Raw genomic sequence first — 23,238 nt, 5'->3', positions numbered from 1 at the left:
CGATAATACGCTTGGTTTTTTAAGTGCGTAACTGTCACTTCAGTTATTGCACCGAGCCCGTATATCACAATACAATTATTTGTATTCTTCTTGACATTACTTTGCCTTACACAACTCCTTAATTTTGGCTTAGTTCGCGTTGTCGTAACTTTATACGTTACATTTACCTTAGTCTTGTTTTTTGTACACTAGGTCCCCATTGGGCCCCATCTAGCTAGGGTACCCAAGTTCCTACAGCCCCTGAGGGTCCAACAATAAGCATTACCGAGATATTTTGTTATTTAACCCTTTGACTGCGAAGAATCGAGAAATGGGCTCAGAAAAATGTTTACATTCGTTAAATCAATTTTTTTTTAAATGTCAGCTTATAGGGGACGGAGAGATGAAACTTTGTTATATTTACAATTTATTCATAGGACGCTTACTTTCGAAAATAAAAATTAAAAAGTTACAAGTTCGTTGCAAAAATTGAATTTCAGAAAAAAGATCTGAGTTTCCAATTTTTATCTGTGACACTAAACGTCCTACGAATTAACTATGAACATAAAAAAGTTTCGTTTTGACATTCTTCGTAAGCTGATATTTTTTTTAAATATGATTGTTCAACTGTTGTTTCGTTTTTCTTGAAGACAACAGCAACAGGATCAGGCTACGACGAGATCTCAGGAATAAGATCTTTTAAGTTTTTAATTTTTATCTGTGACACTAAACGTCCTATGAACAAACTATAAACATAAAAAAGTTTCGTTTTGTTATTTTTTATAATGTGATATATTTTTAAAAGTCACACCCCTACTCCCCTTAGAAGTTCCAGCAAAAATCGTCTCGCGGTTAAAGGGTTAACGCTCCATCGCATCGCGAATTGTCGAGGTTGTTCTCGATGAGAAAAGTTTTAATAACACGTAGGAAACTAATTCTCTTTGTCTTTATTATTAACTTTATTAACATCGACTAATTAAAATGTGTAAGATCTGAATATGTAGGCCAGGAATGCGCTATAGGGTGTGCGAATAATGACTCAGTGTGAACTATGAATTTACTATATTTTCAATAGGTCTTGACTCCACGAAAGTCAATAAAAGTTTGAACCCTGTCAGAAAATCCCAACCGTGAGGAAACCCTTGACGGTCCGACCTTTTTCTAATCAAAGTCCTCTGGCCGATCCTCCGTTGAGGGGGGAGCGCACAGAAACTAAACACGTGGCCTGCTTCAGCCATTTAGCTATCTCTAATTATCTCTAATTTTCTAAAAAATACGATACTGTCGATGCGTCCGATTGTTATAAACGTTGGCGAAGAAGTGAGTTCGCTCCCTTATCCTAGCCGGGGCTTTTCGTCCGGGGCCCTTTGTCTCATGCTTAAGCGACTTCTTGGCGTTTCCTTGGTTCTGCTTACCATTTTGAATTGTTTATATCAAATACATACTCCGTTAACTAACGAAGGACGAGCACAGCCAATAGACAAGAACCAGAAAATACGTTGCTAACAAACTGTCCCAGTCTACCGAACGGAGCAGCCAATCCATTAAGAGGATCGACTTTGTCGTCTCTTCCAACTTGAATTCCGCAGGAATAACGCATGGTCGTAGCGTTGTTGTTCGCATCGGAGGAAGACAAACGGCAGGAACACTGTCAGAGGAAGAGGGTCATGAATAAAAGCAACAACATCGGTCGGTGGGTTCCCCTAGGGCGGATATAAGCCTCGAATCGCAAGTACGAAGATGCAACGAAGCATGCCGAGGCAAGGCTGCGGGAATCGGCCAGGTCTGGAAAGAGCAGCAGGCAGCAGGCGCTTTCAGAAGCGTTCTCCAAGGAGCTGGAAGAAGATAACGAGGGCCCGGCCAGGGCCGTATGATACATCGATACACCGCGGGATAAGGATCGCGCGCGAAGAAGCACGCGAGCAATCGGTGCCTTTGTACGTGGAAAAGAATCCTGCCACCGCGATAACGACCAAGTTGCCCGCCAGTCGAAAGTGGGTCGAACGTTTTTCATCTTCGCTTGCCAGCCGACTGGCTGGCCATTGTTGTTGGACGAGCAGTTGCGTACAGTTGTGGCAACCACTGCCGTTTGTCCTTAATTAGGGGATGGCTATCATGATTCTCCGATTATCTTCGAACTTCTCCAAACGATTTTACGATGGGTTCCCGCTGTTCACAGGAATTCACGTTCATCGGTCTCTAAAGGTCGATTCAGACTATACGACACGGACCGTCACGTTCCGGCAACGACGCGTACCGGTACCGACACGACGAAACATTAAAACACACGTTTTAATGGAACTATTCCATTACAACGCGTGTTTTAATGTTTTGTCGTGTCTGTGACGGTACGCGTCGTATAGTCTGAATCGACCTTAACACGGATTTCGTCCATTTTTGCTTCAAATTTTCCACGAGTTTGTTTAGAAATTTGTATGCTGGTATAGTCGGTTTATGATTTCAGAATGGTAGTAGTTTCTGTTAGGAAGTGGGGTGTAATAAGTAAGTCCTCAGGTTGCAATTCTTGTACGCATTGGAATTTTGGCATTTCCCAAGATAACTGAACCGCTAATGAAAACGTACAGAGCCGATAGCTTAAAGCATCGGTGACAAAATTAGTGTAGCCCTATCACCTTTTATATAAACAGACTGAGCCGTTCGAAATATACACTGGAAGAAGCAGCATCTCCTTTCTCACGAGATTAACCCTTTGCACTCGAGAGGTGACTCTCAGTCACCACTAGGTTTCCTTTAGGTTGAATTTCTTTGGAATTCGAAGTGTCAATAAAATGATTGTCGTTGAGGCAAAGGTGACCTGATTTTCAAACCTCAAATTAGAGATCTCATTTTTTAAGTCAATCTAAACTTAGCATTCGTGACAATAGAATGCTAATAAGAAACCATCTTCAGTTTATAAGAGAAACGGGCATGTCAGTAAATGTCAACGACAATCATGTTATTGACATTTCAAGTTCCAAAGAAATCAAACCTAAAGAAAACCTAGTGGTGACTGAGAGTCACCTCTCGAGTCCAAAGGGTTAAAAGATATACGGAGCACAATGATCCGTCAAAGATTTTTCGGTGACTCCATGAGCATCCCCGAAAGTGCCGGTCCGCGTCGCTTCGATGTGTTTCATCAACACGTGTAGGACTTGATTCCTCGTCTCTTCAATGGCTACCGTACTTGGCTCTGAAATCGATAAATATTCGGCGTAATTCATAATTAATTTGCCTAACGTCACATATATACATTATTAAATTAAAAAATACATAAAATATCGTTGCTACGTCATTCTATAACAATAAAAAGTGAATATCCCAGGCTACGTTCGACCTCTACACTCTGAATAAACCCTGATGTCGTGACGTAATGTCCAGACAGCTTTTATGGTGGCGCTATCATTGGATGAGAGGTCGAAGATAATCGATGACAGTCGTTAACGTTGCTTCGAGTAACTAGGAGACCAAGTTCCTTTGGGTGACTACCATAGTCACCTCTAACGGTTGTACAATGATGACACATGTAGCAGTATTTTTAAAAGACTGACCAATCCAGCGGTAACTTGGCTATAACAGGACCCATAATTAGGACCCGGCGCTTTAGACATATGTATGACTGCGAATACTTGCGAGTCTCTGATACGTCTGGGACACGACGACTGGCTATCAAAGCCCGTTGGCCGCTTTTCTGAATAAACAGGGTCCAGTTAGGAAAAGAACGACAACCGTGTCGCATATACTACATATGTATGCAGCGCATTAAAATCACCGCAAATGTTAACGGTTCACCTTTTACGCGCGTGCGTCGCGACTATTCTCCGTTAATTATACACCATTGGCGTCGTTCGAACATCATCGAAGGTCGAATCCAAAACGTTCGCTGTCAGGTTCATTTTTGCGAACGAGGTTAAAACTTTCTTTCTAAACAATTGAAAACTGCATAATCTAACGTTTATGGAAGTATATACTTTTTATTGCAACCCTTTTCAGATTTCATGGACCCTAAAATTTAATTTCTTCGAAAGTCTCAGCTTCGGAATTCATTTTTTTAATGTATGGATGGCGCGACGGTAAACGCGTCAAATTTATTCGTCAGCGTAAACACAGTGGTAAAATGTTAAAGGAAGAGTCAAGATATCGCTGGTTATTTCTGGCAAAAATGATGGCGATTCATAACGGTTCGCCGGTTCTGCTCTGAGCGCGATGACCGTGGCTCCGTGGTGGGCAGTCTCTTACAGCGGAATTACGGTAATCTTTGTTACTATTCCACACCTCGGTGCAAACGAATATACTCGGTAAACATTGAGCTAAATTAGCGATTTTAAAGTCCTTGCAATTAATCCACAAAACGGTTGAATGTTCAGGTATCATCCAAAAAATTGAGGATTTTTAAAACGAAATGTTAGATTAAACATAACTTTATTTCATACGTAATATGTAAATACAAAATAAAATGTACAGTTTTCATGTTTAATTGAATATAAAATAACTACGGATTGTTTGGATGATATACATCCTAATGGACAAACTAAAAAACACGTGCGTACGAGAGAAGCTCGTTGAGAGGAACTGACTCATATAGTTTCTTTGCTTTTTAATAAAACACAATTGATATAGACCCTGTGTATAATTTTAAACAAAAGTGCACGCGATAACATCAAAAAGTAAAAGCTAATAATTTTTTTTTATTACATATTTAACGTCCCATCAACCTTTGGTTATTAGCGACAGTTTGTTATGAGGTTTTCTCCAATGTTAGATATTGGTCCATATATGTGCATCTTTAAGTAGCTGGATTATCTTGTTTAAGTTTTCTTTTGTGCTCTACGCTTCCTTTAAACTAGTGGATAGTTCGTATTGTATGCGGAGTGGTTCCGTATTTTTACATAAATATTATGTGTTCTCTTGTTAGAATTTCATTGCACGTACGGCAAGTAGATCTAATGGTCTTCTTAAGTAGGTGTTTATGCGTGTATTTTGTATGTCCAATTTTAATGTGCGTAATTTTAACTTGTTCTAGTCTGTTGAGGTGTCCTGTGGGTGATTGTTCGAAAAAGTCATCTGTTTACAAGTTGAAAGAAATTTATGTGGTTTCTAAACATTTAGATGTGCAGTCATTTCCACTTACGGGGTTGAGAAAGAAATTCTAGAATCCCTTTCTAACATTGAATACGTTGCGATAGAGGACAATTTCAATGTGATCCTTTCCACGTTCGCAATCCGAGTTTAAAGTTACAAGTTACAAGTAAGGAAGTTTCGAATGAGGTTGTAACTGTGCTCCCACGGTCTGGAAACGGTCCAAACATGGACTCGACGGTAAAATTCTGAACACTTGTAAAGCACCGCGAAACCTTGGCCAAAGAATCTTCTAGCCGCAGGTGTGCAGTGTGCATGGGTCTTAAACTTGGCCGATCGTCGATCCTAGCATCGACGGTTTGCCAATTTCCTCCAAGGCCAGCCCGATTACTCTGGCACGCCAGCGGAATCGTTTCTGGGAAATCGTGTTTTCCTCGGTCGAACCGCTCGAATCATGGACACCGTTCCATGAACCTGCCAGAGGCGATAGTGGATCGTGGACTTGGCGTTTTATCCAATTTCTCTGGAATCCCCGCAGAAGTCACTTCCGCGACGTCGCCCTTTGTTCAGCGGGTCACTTAATAACTGGCCGCGGAAAGCAGAAACAAAGGATTGCTTTATCCTCAACTCGAATTCCATTGTTCTCTCTTGGCTTCTGAATATTACGAACTCGGTCCTCGATACTACGCAGATATTGCTTCGATTAGGCACTTGCAAGCGTGGAAAGCACAAAGATTAGGAGATTTCCACAAACAGTTGAAGCGTTGGAAGGAGTTTACATTCTCAGGTTACTTCACTTCCACTTTAAACCTTTTCGACCTTACTGGGACATATATGTTCCGGTGAATATTTCTGATTGCCTTTGTCCAAATTGCAATTTAGACTTAAGGAAGGAAGCCACTGTAAAATCATCGAAACTACGCTATAATTTAAAGTTTGTAATGCGTGTAGATAATTGATTTACCATTACAATTAAAAAAGGAACTTAAACTACACTTCTTAACAATCATTAAAATTCTATTGAAACGTTCATTTAGTTCGCGCTCGTCGAAATTCTTGCTAATTTTTAGGGGAACGGTTACAAACTATCCGGGACACTTTCTATTGAAACGTTCTAACAATCATTAAAATAAATATATGGTTCAATCATATGCCTCGAAGGTGCTGGGATAGGCCGTCGTGAAGATGTGGGCGTTTCCCCTGGTCGGGATGATTAAAAATGAACCGATTCTCTGAAAAAGAAAACAAAAATCCCGAGTAATTCTTTTTATATGTGCTCATGTGGCAAACTTCACTCCTCAGACAAAACTGTCACGGTTTTTGAAGACAACGTTCTGAAACTTTAAGATTTGTCGTGAAATTTCATAGCAGGTCTTACAAATTTTTTTTGGAACCTGAATCTAAATATTTTGAAAGTATGTGAGGTTTGCCAGATGAGCACATGTTCATTCTTTTAGAAGAATTTTTTTGGGGGTTTCTTAATGGCAGCGCCTCTAACTACATACAAACACACACGCACGCACATTTCTGTTCGTTAAGATAGTTGTTCCCCGTTGAAATTATGAGTTACTTGACCATCTAGTTTAGGAGCTATATGATTAATCAAAATACGAAAAAAAGAATACATGTCAGATTGAGTAACCTCCTCCTTTTTCGAAGTCTGTTAAAAAATATGTAAAATTCTACGAGAATGGCAAATTTTAATTAATCATACCTCTTTAAGTAGATGGCCAATTAACTGAAGATTTGATAGGACTATTTCTTGGTAATAGAACACATGGAAGTATGATTCCTTCGTAATTTTTAAAATTATCTTTTATTTTAAAATATACAATTTTTAATAAAATGGCATCGTTCCAAAGTAAGACATATAAATTTAGTCTAATATTGTGGTACTTGAGGTTGCATAAAAAAAACAAACAGTTGCATACAAATATTAATATAATAACAGAAATCGTACGTACTTCATTAGGAAAACGTACGATGATGAGATAAAAAGAGATTCAAGTTGATTGATTGAAAATTTGTGAGGCTAGAGTGACCACCGATTTTAAAAATGCTATTTCGATATCGGTTTCTAATTAACGGCATATCATTTTCGTATATATATATAGAGAGAGAGTACTTCAACCAAAAATAATTCGAGTTTTTGTACAGATCAAAGTGGTGTAACCCCTTAATTTACACCGCCGCGGTTGTAAGTAACGTTGGATAGCTGCTCTCCAAGGCGTTCTCTCGCAAACCAGAACAATTCTGCTCGATAAATCTGGCTTTAAATATAATCTAGGCACCGGATGATCCAGATCGTGGCAGGTTTTTCAAATCTCGTTAGTTGTACGACGTGGATTATGAATCTTTCTTGTCAGCTGGAAAGCTCGAATGTCCTCAGGGATTGGTTCTTCTCGTTGACACGGGACACGCTCGGCTTATGCAAGTGAAATCGTAATCTCGATCCTGAATACCTAGAGTACACTCGTAAATCCCGCAATGCGCGTCATCTCGATCACGCTCCTACGCTACGTTGATTCATCGAACACGCCTGTGGAAATTTCGAGGACGTCGGGAGGAGAAGATCGTTACGATCGCTCGAACTCGATGATGTGTACATCATAATACATCAAGAAATATTTATTTATTCATTCATTTATTTATTTATTGGTAAATAGGCAAGTCCATTGTTACACAAAAAATGAAAGGTTACACAGAGTTGTCACAATTCGTTGTTTAGTGTTACGTATTAACATATTAACACAGTAACACAATAACATTATAGCATAACATAAGTAACATAAAAGCAGCAGCTCCTGATTAATAATTGTTTGCGACAGGATGTTTCGCAATGTCGACTTAAGCGAGACAACGGTGCCGAGGAAAATATACTTCCCAAAATCGTAATTGTGTTAAAATTATGCGAAATATTGATTACTTTTCTGAAAAACTTGTAGTGGTAGTGCTTGTGGAGGGAGAATTTCAACAATTTCTAAAAGAGTACTAATACTAAAAGAGAACTAATACAATATAAACAAAAAAAGTCGGGTTGAAAGGGTTGTTAGAATTTACGAGGTCAAGCTTCAATTTAACGACACTTCTGCTGAGACAAACCATCGATACCATTACGATTTTGTAAATTATAATTTACAGCAATAATTATTGCTTTTAAATAAATGAAATACATGCAAGAAACTACACAGATTGTCGAACTCTATTTAATTTGCGAAGAACCTGTTTCACGATATTTTACGGTGATCCGACAAGGATTTTCATCTTTAAATTTTGTTCTTTTTCATTTTTAAGATAGGCTTACTTTTAAACCGTTCCTCGATAAATGATCGAGTACCGTTACGCGTGTAATTGATACAACGCGTCGTTGACTGTGTTCCTGCGAATAAAACTTTAATCCGTTTCGTTTGAAAATTGGACTTATCCTCCGATACTTTGACGAGAAACGACTCGCGTCCAGTCGAGGGAGGGAGATGGACGTTGAGACGCCATACCAACGCCGGCGATGGAACGGCATTCGCAAGGTTAATTACGCGGAAAGCGACCGAGACGAGATTTATTAACTGCGCTTGATTATTCCGCGAAGTCGCCTTTCCAGCTGTTACGATGCTTCGCGAACGGATATTACGCGACGACGTTACGAATAATTGCCGCGATTATCCCCTAGGAGGAGCGGGGATAAACGAGTGAAGCGACTCAACGGAAAACGGTGAGATCTAGCCGGAAGAGCGTGTTTAAACCAGTAGCACGTTCGCCTGGAGCAAATGTCTCTGCGTTGCATTCGAATCGCTGCTTTTCTTTTTCTTTCTACGGGGCTTATCGTGCTCGTTTATATGCGGTGTGCCATTGAAAAAGATCATCACCGGATAAATGATATGAGACATAAATATTCGTCTCTTAACACGACGATCGCCTACCTATAAACGGCGGCAGTGCTTTCCGCTACGGATCCAAACGTATTAATTCCGAAGGTAAAGTGTCGGAGAAAATAAATCTGATTAGGATAAATGAATTCGACGAGGTCGTAAAAGTAAAATTTTATTCTCGTAGAAACTTAGCGTATTAGTTCGGTATCAAAGGTGTTTAACCTTGGAGGACTTACGAGTTCTGAACTGGGGAGTTTACAGATACAACGATACTTAACCCTTTGCATTTGAGAGGTGACTCTCAGTCACCATTAGGTTTCACGCAGCAAATCTATCAGCAATAATGTTTCTTTAGGTTTAATTTCTGTAGAGCTTGAAGTGTCGATAAAATGATTGTCGGTGAGGTAAAGGTGACCTTATTCTCAAATCTAGATAGCTTAGAATTCATGGCAATAGAATGCTAAGAAACATCTCGAGTTGCTGGTAGATACCATAAAAAAGGCCTCGAGTGCAAAGGTTTAAAAATCGAATGAATAATTGGGGCATCGTACTAATTATTTTGTATACGCAATACTACGTCCATGCGATCAAAAGATGTCTGCACTATTAACTTGATAATACCATTCATTCTCCGTCGCATTTATTATCAGCGGAGTGTGAACAATTTAATCGAGTAAAGTACGATATACATGCATAGATAGTTCCAGTGGTTGAGAGCGGAATACTCGAACGAGCATTTAACTCGACCAACGAAAATACGATGGTAAAATAACGTAATTTAAATTGGACAATTTTTAAGTAATATTTTGTAACTATTGGGTTGTCCAGAAAGTTCGTGCCAATTTTTAAGAAATATTTAAAGACACATTTGAATTTCGATATATATTTATTGAATTATATATGTACCATTTTGGTCCACAATTTTTCCACCTTCTAAGGGATCTCCACATGTTATTAGTTTTCAACCATTCCGATATATTCAGACCTGTACCGCCTACTAAAAATTGGCATGGACTTTCCAGACAACCCAATATTTATAATCAATTTGCGCATGTACCTAGAAATTCATTTTTTAACGAATCTGACATTTTTATTCGTTTTTCGGAAATAAAATTTACACAACTCCGAGTTAAATCGACGGGTGCATTTAGTGCACTATTCACTATAAACCACTATTACTGTATACTCGAAGATTTCAATATTGTAGAAGTCTACGAAAAATAAGGCACGGAAGTTCGAACCCACAATCCTTGGATCGACAGCCGACCGCTTTTACTATTCGACCAAACATAACACAAATGACACCGTTTAAATTTAGAACAGTCCTAGTGATTTTATTAAAATACGGCTATAAGTTTCGGATTCAGGAACTTATAAGTTGTTTAAAAAGGAAGAAGGTTACGTAAACCAGGCGACACGTGTTGTGCAGTGCGACAATACTGTAATTACAAAAAGCAAATATATATACATAGCTTCATACAATAGAGACTTATCATCTAATAACACTAATGATTATACCTGAACCAACACACTTGTCGGTATAATCAATTATTATCTTAATCTTTATTATAATCTTAAATAACGTTATCGCGTGTACGTTGTCAAACTTACACGGTTTATATTTGTTTTCTGAAATCGTTATTTATTTATAAAAATGTCAATATTGAAATCTTCTAGTATACAGTGATTTCTAGTGATTGGATCAGTGATCCTGATCAGTCCACTGAATGCACCCAATGTTTTGATTAATGTGTTTACGAGAGTATCGTTTGCAAGGAAAATGATTGCAAAAATTGTAGAATCGGGTGCATTCGAGTATCGATTCATCCGAATCGGTGAAGCTCGGCCGCTGATCGGTGAATAACGTTGCAGCGCTTCCGGTTGTTAGCGGGATCACGATGCGCAGGATGCAGACGCGCGTCGCGTGCAATATGACAGTTATAATGCGGAGAGCAAGTCAATGGAAATGTTTTTTGCCAGTCTAACGGAATTCGTGCGCTGACCAAAGAAGCGAGCGTTCAGTGCCCGCTAATTTTGTGGACGATTTACCGTCTTTCTCTTTCTCATCTAAATGTCTTACGCTCCCAATCTGTGAGATTTCCTTGAACGTAAAAATCACAACGCATACGAATTCTATATTTTTTTTTAATCGGTGAAGTTATACAACTTTTAATAGGATGATGGTCAGGTTAACAATCATTGTTGAAAATTACTATCTATTTAAGGTTAAATAAAAAAATAAAACATTTTCGTATAACACGCACTGTTTATTATAACGATTTATTCACTGTTAACCTATACACGCAGTGCATCCGTTGACCAGTATGATTAACCTTTTCAGTGCTCTACGCGAGTATACTCGTCAAATTATTTTGTTCTTGTCGTGCTCAAGACGAGTTAAATCGCACGAGGTTATTGTTCATGAGTTAATAAGTTAATGAGTTAGTGAGTTAACTCGTCTTGAGCTCTTTCCAATTTAAAAAGCTCAGGCGATTTAACTCGTTAGTAGAAGGTGGAATCTACATTCTGCATATAATTTTCAATATTGAGTTTCTATTATTTAATATCTGTGGTAGTAGATTTCCCAATACCACATATTCTTGGTAATTTCGTTGCACTTTCGCTCCTTTCAAGATCTTTAATTATTTTATATTTCTCTTCAATAGTTAAAACCACACATTTTCGCTTACTTGCCATTATGATACTGTTCTCTGCTTCAAACTGAATTCATATGATTATATTTAACCGGCCGAACAAAAGTATTTATTACGTCTAAATACATACATTGTATGTAAACATCGCTACGAAACGATGTGCAGATAACAGAACTCTACTGTAGTACGAACAATATTGTTTGATTTGTGATTGATGGAAATTTCTAATTTTAGGAATTTCCAGATTGTTAATTCTCGCTCCGTAGTAAATTAAACACTTGGTAATTGTTTCTCCATAACGATTTCTTATTTTGTTTAATTCACAGAGTTAAACACGTCTTGAACTTGTTCGAAAAACTAAGTATCGTGGCCATCCGAGTGTAATATGCAAATGCTCGCCTACCGAGCGCTTCCTCTCCTAATTTCTCGCGGATGTTCGAAAACCGCGGCGTTTTGCAACGCTAGGAGGCCGCAGCGAGACGGTTCGACGATTATGCAAATTTGAGCATTACCGAATTTCGGCTCGTTAACCTGTTTCCACTGAAAGATGATCTGCAACAGAGCTCTACGTTCATCATTGCGGAATTAGAGATTGCGCAAGGAAAAAACGATGTACATATTTGTTCGGAATCGTAGACTAAGTCTCCAAGTTTAGAACGCTTCTTTCATATTATGACGATTGTCACAACTTCAGTTTCATAGTTAGAGATCCCTACTTCATTTGAACATTTTAACTAATAAATAAAGTTTTACAAATTACACTAAAAAATTTATTCTTCTTATGTTTATATTTTTTTTATTTATTTGTTATATTGCTTATCAATTTTGTCAAAATTAATAAGGATCATTATTTTAGAATAAAAACTTATTTTACATAAAAGTTAGTATATAAAACTAACTAGATACTGTACCCGTATAATTCGATGTATGCGTTCCCGTGTATTTCGATGCACGTGTACGTACCTGGATATCCGTGTATTTTAATACCCGTTCAAAACCGTGATCTCTATTTCATACCAGTGCAGCTATTCTAAGGAGTATGATTTTCGTTATAATAATTAACACTAAATCTACCGACGTCCATTTGGTAACTATTTCTATCGTGATGGGACTAATGAAACCTTTTTCAATTAAATGCAAAAATATTTTACGTGGAACTAAATCGAATGATGGATGAAACAATTGTATATAATTGATATGTAGCATATAAAACAATTACACAACAATTTTAAAACGGTCATTTGACCGGTTGTAGTAGGTTTAGTGTTAAATAGCGATTGCTTCAGGCTACGAGGACTGAAACGGAATAATCCTGTTAAATAGCAACTTATCTCGTTGCATTAATCAGTTGCGATATTTATATGAAGTATTATTTCCAACACATGTGGTATCGGCTGTAAAAATTTGAGAGAGTTGATAATTTTTATATTCCTACACATATTCTTTCTTATAATTAGTTTTTTTTATACGGTTGTACATTTGATCATTCCCTGTATTTGAGGGAGTGTTCATTTTCCCATCATTTTCTCTGCATTTCCTCTAACGTTTCCGTTCATATACCCTCGTTTTCTTCTCACTTTCCTTTCATTTTCCTTTTAATTTGCTTTCACTACCTTTCAATTTCCGTTCATTCTTCTTTCATTTCCTCTCACGTTCCTTCCATTTTTCTTCAATTTCCTTTTGTTATATCAACTTTTCCAAATACTTTGTACTTCCAGACTTAGTAATTTATACGAGGAACAATTCTGCTCTCAGAGAGCCACGATTACATCACCAATTACAAAATGGCTTTTACAAACCGTTCTTTTTAATTGTCGATTCATTGTATGGATATTCTGAGTTTAACAGGTGTTTGGTGACTCACGGATAGGGGTACGCAAAGAGAAGAAATAGCGTCGATTAAGTCATTTCGGTTTCGCGGTATTCGCCTCGACAATTTGCCAGGTGGAATTCTTTTCATCCACAAAGTGAATTCATAGCGGTGACAGGAAGTCGTGTAGCGTAGCCAACTATCGGTTACGTCGCCGATACATTATGCCGCTCGTGTTCATCGCGGTGCATTAAAATCTCACGCACGGAAGCCGCCGAGACCTATTGCATAACTGTGCGTATCCTCGTGCCAGCTTTTCGATCGTTTAGCCGGTTACGCGTTCTCACAGTCGAATATTCCGCCAATTTTTGCGACAAGTTAACTAGAAAACAAGAACGTTCGATGAACTTTCGAGCAAACACTTTAAATCCTAATTTAATCATAAATAAAGACATGTTGTTTTAAATGGATAGAATGTTATAAATGGAGAATTTGGTACAGGGTAGTAAGATGAAACTGAATTTCTCTGTAATAGAAAAATTATATTTCGTTACTCACATCCTACTTACTATTAGAATATTATTTACAAAATTCCTACCTGTAATTAAGAAACGACACTTAATCAATTCCTGACTACAAACTTTATTAATAACATTAGTTAACCCTTTGCACTCGAGAGGTGACTCTCAGTCGCATCTTAAGGTAATGCAGTAACTCGAGAGGTGACTCTCGGTCACCACCGAGTTCGATGCAGTAAATCAACCAGCAATTACGTTTGTTTAGGTTTCGTTTCTGTGGAACTCGAAGTTTCGTAAATGAAACGATCGTCGGTGAAGTAAAGGTGGCTCGATTCTCAAATAATTTTGCATTATTATATTTAAAAGTCAATATAAGCTTAGCATTCGTGACTTTTACCACGTGTACATCTTATTTTGTTTTCCTCTGTCGTGTCTATCACGATCTACTGTATTAACGCTCGGGAGAGCGCAGCAATATTCAAATTAATGCAATACAGTTCCTTTACATGTATGTAACTGTTATTTGTAATCGAAAATTTCGTTTTCGTTGAATAATTATTAGGCTGCGTATCCTTATGCATTTATAGGAAATTTGAATATGCAAGAAACTACAAAATGCAAACAACATGCAAGAATATAAAAAAGATTGAAAGTAAAGTTCATGTTACAATATTTTCAGAATTTGCAGAAAGATCCGCATTCTAATAATTATACACGCCAGACGAACAAATTGCACCAGAATACGTATGTCCATGCAGGCGTTCTGTCAAAATGTTAAGAACATCTAAAAACAAAATTTCATCTGATTTGAGTAAAAATAATATGAGTTAAAATCACAAACATGCATAAACAGTGGTTCGCGTTTGTTTGGTCGGTTGAAAATGTTCATCTAGACAAGAACTGTATCCCTTTCTAGTTGCACGACTGAAAATGATTCGCAGAAGTTCGCAGTTAATGTAAGGGGTCTGATTGCGAAGCGACTGGTTGGTACGGGCAGAAGAAAACACGCAGGAATCCTCTTCCTTGAGAGCGGTATTCGTAGGTTAAATCGTAGACACGTGCGCAGCGGTGTAAGTCACGCCGGAAGTCGAGGGTACTTGACCTTAAGGTCCGCTTTCGTGAGCGTACCGTCGCGTCCGTTGGAGACGAGTCGTAGGATGGATGAACGAGGATAAAAACCGCTCGTCTAGTCCACGTGTCCTGCGTTTGATTTCCCTTTCCTTTTTCCTTTTTCCTTTACTCGTTTCTCCTGGACGACGAAGACGGTTTCCTCTTCTGCGCCTGAGTCATCCCGATGCCGACGGTTCCACGGGATGAAACAAAGGCGTGTACCAAGACACGATTTGCAAACGACACGCGAGCGGCTCGGTTTCCGGTACCAGCGCTCTTTCCTTCGTTCGTTGCGATCCCTCCTCCGCGAGCGAGAAGGAGGGAACGACCGATACGTCTTTCCGCGAATCGTGTTCGTTCGGTTCCTCAATGCTACAACCACACGCTACTCTTACACTAACGATCAAGTGAAATTCTGGCGTTTTTCAGCTCTCTGTCTTTGTGCGCTCTTTCTTTATGCTATTTATTTTGTGGGAATTTTTATGCGATCCCTATCCACCGGACAAAAACAGGTTTGATTGTGCTAACAATCTCCTTAATTACATACAGTCTTTTCGTTTACATCTTATATTGAATTTTAACATTCCTGGAACATTCATTCATTCGCTCCATAGTTTAACCCTTTGCGCTCGAGGCATTTCTCTATAGAATCAAATCCAGTCCATTTTTATAATAAATTTCAGTGAAACCAAAAACTCTACTTCGAAGAAAAACATCTACGAACGTTCATGACTCGATGTATTATTATTTCAATTAATAATTAGTTGTATTCTGATGTAAGTGAATTTGAAATTGTACGTTCACAAAATCACTTTTAAATTACATATGTCGCCCTAGAGGCGCCACCCGAGCGCAAAGGGTTAAATACCGTTTACCGTATCTCATACATTCATTTGTAAATCTGTTGGACTACGCTGGCGTCCTTACTGTAGCTGGGTACGCCCATGCTACAGCCCCTGAAGGGTTTCGGCTCGCGATTCTGTAGATGTTGACCTGTAGAGATTGATAGCTATTGGTAGATATCAAAATAAATTTACAAAACGCTGTAGACGGTTCAGTTTCGCTTTATAAATATTATAACAGATGTTTCACTAATTACAACAACATTTTCTTTTTTGTACAGATTTAACGTCACATTAATCTCTTGAATATGGTTATTAGCGACGGCTGTTAGGAGTGGAAAATGTGAAGTGGTTAAATTTTGTTACCTAATAATGAATATTTAACAACAGAGAGGAATTGATATATTTATTCAGTACTGTTGAAGTTTTCGGGTAAGGTAGGCTCAAGCTAAGCTTTAACACGGAATTCTAAGTACTTAGGACAGTCCTAGAGGATATGTTTCAGGGTTACTACGGCGTTACAGGAATTGCACGTTGGAGGATCAGATTTAAAATATGTGCGAATGAGTAAATTTCGTGTGACCTTTCCCGAGTCAGTTAAAAATTACACGTTGTCTTCTGTCTGATTGTTGTACGGGTGCAGATTTATCAAAGAATTCTGCATAGACTTCAAATGCGTGTGTTTGTTAAAATTAGTTAATAAGCCATTATAAACAGTTCAGATTTGCTTCATAAATATCATAACAGATGTTTCACGTATTGTATACACTTTTGTTTCTTGTTACTTTCGCAATTTACATAAATAGCTATTTTTTTTTATAATCTATCTATTCTAGAGACTTCCGAGAATATGTAAAATATCATTGTTTCTAAACAAATAAGTTAATAAATTACAATTTGACATAGTTTTTTTGGAAATTGATCGGTGTACGAATACTTTCTACAACCACTGTATACTCATTATTTTGTTCAGCGAAAGTTTCCACATCGTATTGGCTTCTCCGTAGATTTATCGTCGTTTCACTTGGACGCGTATCGAATAGCGCTATTCAGAATTACGAGCATACCGTGATCCAGCGTTTCGTTTCGGAACCACCTTTTGCAAGGAATCCTAGTGCCAGGAAAGAGGTGAAGGTCCGAGCGTGCAGAACGCTCGTTTTTCCCGCCTTCCTCTATCCTCTATCTCGAATCCGCTACGGAGGGAGCGTTGAAAAACCGAAATGAATCGCGTGGAAGCGTGAAGAAGATGGTCGCCGGTCGACGACCTCGTGGATTCTCGCGTTGCGACTGTTTTTTCGGTCCCCGTTCGATATTTCCGTCTACTCGAACGATCAGTTAATAGTTTAGACGAGACAACCATCCTGTTGCGAGTTGCGAGAGACTCGCTTGGATATTCGCGTGCGGCTAATTGGCTATCTCCTTTTCTCTTTCTCTATCCCTCTGTTGGCGGGAAACGTTCCTATTATTCGGTAAGAAACAACGCCTCGATTGCGCCTGGGAAAGGGTTGTCAACCTCAAATGTCTCCGTGAATTAGCCAATATCTATTACGTATATCTATCCTCAACCAGGACCTCATACCAGAACATCATTAACACTAAACGCACCAAACAATGACCCTTTTCAAGATTTACTTCAATATTGTACATTTATTGTTATTTCTTTCCCTTTTCCAACTGTCTGTAAATTTTTATATTATCTGATTCTTCAATTTTCCGGTCTTCTCTTAGCTTATTTTTTACCGAGATAAATTCTTTGCATACCTTACATACCACGACGGATCATTTGTGATCTTCTTACGAAATTCACGTATTTTTCTGCAGTTCTCCAAATAGAACCTTAGTTCTGAGCTCAGATATACTTCTCAAGTTATAGTTTCGTTCATCTGAATGCGATACATTTCGGCGTAATAGCCGTAGGGATGGTTTTTGTCCAGTTATTGTAGAGAAATTTGTGCATTTATGGAGTCTTTACTGTTAACTCACTCTCTATAGCTGAACAAAATAGAAATACAGTCCTATATTCAGAGTCAGAAAGTAAAAATCAGAGCATACGAAAAATCAAATACGACAAGGAGTGAATAATTCTTGTTATATTCGATACATTGGCCCTCTGTGTAAGTAATTAATCATTTCATTTACATATCAAAGTAAATAAATAGTGTAAATAATTTAGAAAAGTAAATAAATAGTGTGTTTGATTATTTTATTAGAAATCAAAAGTTATGTTCCCAAATATTTTCTTTAAAAAGTAAACAATTTCTTTCAGAATTCAACGTTTACTTCACAAAGAGTCTCGTGACTCCTTCTGGTAAGATAGGTATAAAAAAGTGTCGATAAGTTTAAGGCTAATTGATTATTGCAATGATAATTGATTATTTGAAAATATATGCGTTTGATTATTTTATTAGAAATCCGGAGTTATATTACGAATTATTTTTCGCAGTTCATTATCTCTACATTAATTCTCTATTACGAGTAACATAGATTACACCATTTTAAACTGATATAAATATTTATAACCGGACTCCTCCTATCTTCAACTCGAATCCCGAATTTCGGAACACCATACTCGAGTTCATTAGCAACGCATTTCAGTTTGCATCTCGCAGTGCGAGGATTGTGATTCAGCAGAACGATGTTACGCAAGCCAACCTTGATCGAGAAAAGAATAAGTATCGATGATCGAAGGTTGAACGGAGACGACACCGGATCACCTTCGAGAGGGAGGATAGCTCGAAGCAGGAAGTCCCTGCGCGCGTGAGAGACGGCTGCAAACCGTGCAACTTTAAAATTTCTCAAAGTAAATTGCTTGCGTAATGAAATTCTATTAGACGTCGTTACAGCTAACAGAATTTGATTGCGTAAATCACAATGAGGAATCGATCAACCTTATTTGGAATTTAGTTTCGATCCATCTACTGTTAATTCTTTTATTGCTCGCCAATTGTCCTCGGCGTGCAACGAAGGTATTCCTCAACAGGAAAAGAAATATCGAGAATCAAACGAGCAAGAACTCGATTTGGTCCGGGGTGAAAAGAAGTGGAAAAAAACGACGAGGAGTCAAGTTCACGACTATCTCATCATTGTTCTTCTTTCTCGTTGACGATAATTTTAAACCAAAGGTGATCATTGTCATTTCACTCGCTCCGTGGGTCACCAGGGATTCTCTGATCAGATTTATCTTCTCATTCGATCTAACTTTCGATTTGGAGCCAACGACAACTGCGCTACATAGTAATCGTTAATTTTACGCATTAGAGTTATTTTGATAGAATTTTCTTAACAGTAAAATTGTATAATCTATCAGCAAAAAAGGTTATTTTACGTTGTTTAACATTTTTGTATCGCACAGTTATGTACGAGTGCTCGCATAATAATATATTCAGTCTTATCTGTCTTTAAGAAGACCCTCCCATCAAAATTGTGAAAAATATGATATTAACGATATTTTTCCGAGAAAAGTATACAACATGACGTAACATATACGATATACTAGACTGCGGATTTACATGCATTTATAGAAAATTTGAATGCGCAAGAAACTGCAAATTGCACGCAGTATATAATAATATAAAGAAATATTGAATAAAAATTCATATTATCATATTTGCCGAGTGAAATCAATTCCTATTTAGGTTCAATTTTAGTAAGTACGTTAGTAAAGACTTTATTTTGTATAAACATTCGCAGTCTAATAATATACATATAAAAAATATGATATTAACGTTATTTTTCCGAGAAAAGTATACAACATGAAGTAACATATACATTATATAATAACTAGACTGCGGATTTATATCCATTTATAGAAAATTTGAATGCGCAAGAAACTGCAAATTGCACACAGTATATAATAATATAACGAAATATTGAATAAAAATTCATATTATCATATTTGATAATCCGAGTCAGCTCAAGTATCGATAGTACGACTCATTTTTGACAGGTAGCTCTTAAGCCATCTCATTGACACCTCGATTTGACTCATTTTATGAATAGACGAGAATAAACGTTTTTATACTACAACCAAGACCAAGAAGCATTCTTTTCTGCAGTCCGCGCGAACCCAACACTTGTTCGCGAACACATATATATATATAACATATACAACATGAAGTATTTGAGAATCATAGCAAAACTCCAAAAGGACAATTGTTGGTACATGTTTAAATCAAAAACATGCTAAAAAGCACTAAAATTTATGCAAAAAAATGATAATGTTTGGATGATAGCCATTGACATAACTTTTAAGAATTTTGTTGGTTTTTTTAGTTCAGAAATATCGTCTCCGCCGCTTAGGCTTCTTTCACTTGTTGTAACTGTTGGCTGAACGTCACCTATAAAATGCATTATTCGGGAAATATTAACCGCTTGCGGTCGTATTAAATTTAGACATGAGTGTCGTACTGGTTGGAATTAAATACGAGCAGTGATACATAATATGCAAGATTGTGAACTTTAGATATATGTTTATTAATTCTCTTGTGAACTTTAGATATATGTTTTTATGAAAAAATTCTATTTTATGTGGTATATTTTGGTAACTTTCTTTCCTGCCATTATGGAGTATTATTTTTGAAATATCTTAAGGATGTATGGGAGGCACAATCGGAGACAAATTTATATGAAACTTTAATTAATCGAATATCTTTCTAATTTCGACATTTAAATAAACAAATTTATAGTTATAAGCTTGCTTTTAATATCAAGTTTTTAATTAAGCACGATTTTTTTTGGTTCTATTTAATTTTATAATGAAATTCTTAATATCTCTAATTATTAATAAAAAAACTTTTGGCATTCAAAATGCCTTGAGTTAAACTTCAAGTAATAAAAATACGGACAAAGTGTAAAATAATATATGGACGAATACAATATAAGATTAGTATGCTTCTTTGCTGCGATGGCTAACAGTAAGAGCAGGCATACGACCGAAACGATAAAAAAGTTTTGGTGGCTGAGAGTAGATATACGACCACAAAAGGTTAATAAAATAAATTATATTTGTATTCTTGAATACTTTGTGAACGAGTATCAAATACTTTTGTTACTTCATGTTGTATACTTTTCTAAACAGAAAATCGTTGATATCACACTTTTGTTGAGAATTTGATGAGAGGTAAGACTAGCTTCAATTGGTTACGAGTGCCATACGTAATAAGAGTTTGAGAAACACTGTTCCAAACGACCACGCCGTTAACTACGGGCAAATTAATTGCACGCAAGCGAGGTGGAATACTGGAATTCAGTCTTAATTCGCAAAGCTTGCCTAACAATTAACGTCACATTGTTTCATAATCGCGAACTTCCAGAGACTTGGGGGACAGAAGCGAAAATTAGACTCCTCTGCTATTCCGATGGAATCTCGTGTATACAAATTTTAATCGTTATTCGAGATTGCACGGTTGCGAGGAAGAACACTGGAAATTATCATAGTTGTACCATAACATGTTAAATAAGATCCATGGTCTCGATTCGACGTTTATTGTTCTTATCTTCTACGCTACTTTATTTAATCCTAGAATGACTTTTGGCGAGTTTTACTTCTGGAGATTGGTTTTAACTTAGACTGTAGTTGAACACTATTTTCTGACGTTCTTTTTAAAAGGTACTGTTTTTATGCTAGGTTCGTTAATTCGTTTACTATGAAGCAAATTTAAAGCGTTTTGCCATAGGTGCCAAGGTTTAATACAGATGTATAATCTAGGTTACTATTTTGATAATAAAAAGTGATAGTAAATTTGCTGTTTTAAAAAGAAAATTTACAATCTTCTTTTGTAATAATTCGTGACTCAAAGGGCTATAAATTTATCCCTTGAGAAATTGCATTAAATTTGAACTACGAGGAATGGGTTAAACATTTGTATACAGTTCTTATATGCAACATAAGAATTATATGCAATTCATACATTATTCAATTTAGTTCCACGATTTTCTTTTGCAACAATTCGTGACTCAAAAGGCTAGACTTATCCCTTGAGTAATTGCAATCAGTTTGCATCAATTTCTTTGTGGTCAATCTGCGGCCCACCTTGAAAATTTGTCCGACCCGCAAGACATTTCTACAAAATATTATTTTATAATATTCAAAGTAGTGCAAACCAATGTAATAAAAAAATGTATTATTTTTGCATGCATATATTAAAAAATCAACTGTCGAAATTATGCGACAAAATTAACTTTGATTTCAAAATAATATTCATGCGAATATATGACAGATATTGCCCGTTTTATTTATGAGTTTACAGTTATGAGTTCGGAGAATAATTAAATTATATTCTGGGAACTCATGATGGAACTTGGAACATCTGATTATTATATTTTATTTCTAGTATTATATATTTCTTTATAATGTGCGTTTAGTATCATTATTATTATATTATCTAAGTTTATATGTAAGAATAATACTGAACACAATAATAATACTACAATAATAATACAATAATAATAATAATAACTCATTATGTTTCAATTTTTCATTCCAAAAAACTGTCTATAGTGGTTCTAAATCTAGTATGGGGATATACAGGGTATATACATAAATTATTATACTTGTTACATATATGCACCCCAATCAAAATACATTTGGCAAAGATTATCTATATTTGTTGCTTCTAGAATCAGATGGTTAGTTTGTCCCACGACACTAAGATTCAAGGCAATGTTTTCTAACTTTTTCCCATCAGGTCGTATTGAACATTTTAGTCGTTGTTCTATATTATTTATATGTACTACAGCCTAAAATATTGCGCTGTCTGGAAAGTCCATGCCGATTTTTAGTAGGCGGTACAGGTCTGAATATATCGGAATGGCTGACAACAAATAATATGTGTACATTCCTTAACAGGTGGAAAGGTTGTGGAATAAAATGGTACATATATAATTCAATAAATATAAATCAAAATTCAAGTATGCTTCTGAGTTTTTCTTAAAAATAGGCATGAACTTTCCGGACAACTCAATATTTAACGTTGTATGTTAGTCAATACTGATATTAACAATTTACTTCATTATTATGTACAGGGTGTCCCAAAAATGTTGGAGGTCCTTGAAAATGGTGGTTGAGGGGTGATTTGAAAAAACTTTTTCCTTAGCAAAAATATCTGAGGCTTCGTTAACGAGATATTAACAGAAAACCCCGACCAATGAGTGCTAGACAGTCGCAGGCACTCCACCCGCCAGTGATGCCACATTTGGCTCCCAGTCGTGCATACGCACTGGTTCTAGCGTCAAAGTATCTAACATGACCATAAAACTGTCGCCCTTATTCGTCCCAAAGAAAAATAGAATTATAAATGAAAATTGGAAGTACTTAGCATGCAATAATATTAATTGCGAGGATGAATGATAACATAGGGATAGACGTTGAAATAATTTTACAGA

At 36.9% G+C, this 23,238-nt stretch overlaps 1 protein-coding gene and 1 long non-coding RNA gene across 2 annotated transcripts in view; both read left to right on the top strand.

Moving 5' to 3' along the window:
* Positions 1-23,238, top strand: part of LOC128890061 (cuticlin-4) — a 158,162-nt gene that overhangs the window by 58,942 nt on the left and 75,982 nt on the right. The gene's annotated exons all lie outside the window — the stretch shown is intronic.
* Positions 8,990-11,032, top strand: LOC128890066 (uncharacterized). Its single transcript, XR_008460542.1, has 3 exons — positions 8,990-9,026; positions 9,619-9,684; positions 10,794-11,032. It is a non-coding gene; the product is annotated as an uncharacterized LOC128890066 (long non-coding RNA).

The sequence above is a fragment of the Hylaeus anthracinus genome, unplaced genomic scaffold (assembly GCF_026225885.1).
Source record: "Hylaeus anthracinus isolate JK02 unplaced genomic scaffold, UHH_iyHylAnth1.0_haploid 12000, whole genome shotgun sequence".
NCBI classification, from domain to species: Eukaryota; Metazoa; Arthropoda; class Insecta; order Hymenoptera; family Colletidae; genus Hylaeus; species Hylaeus anthracinus.
This window is presented reverse-complemented; position numbering and strand designations above follow the sequence as displayed.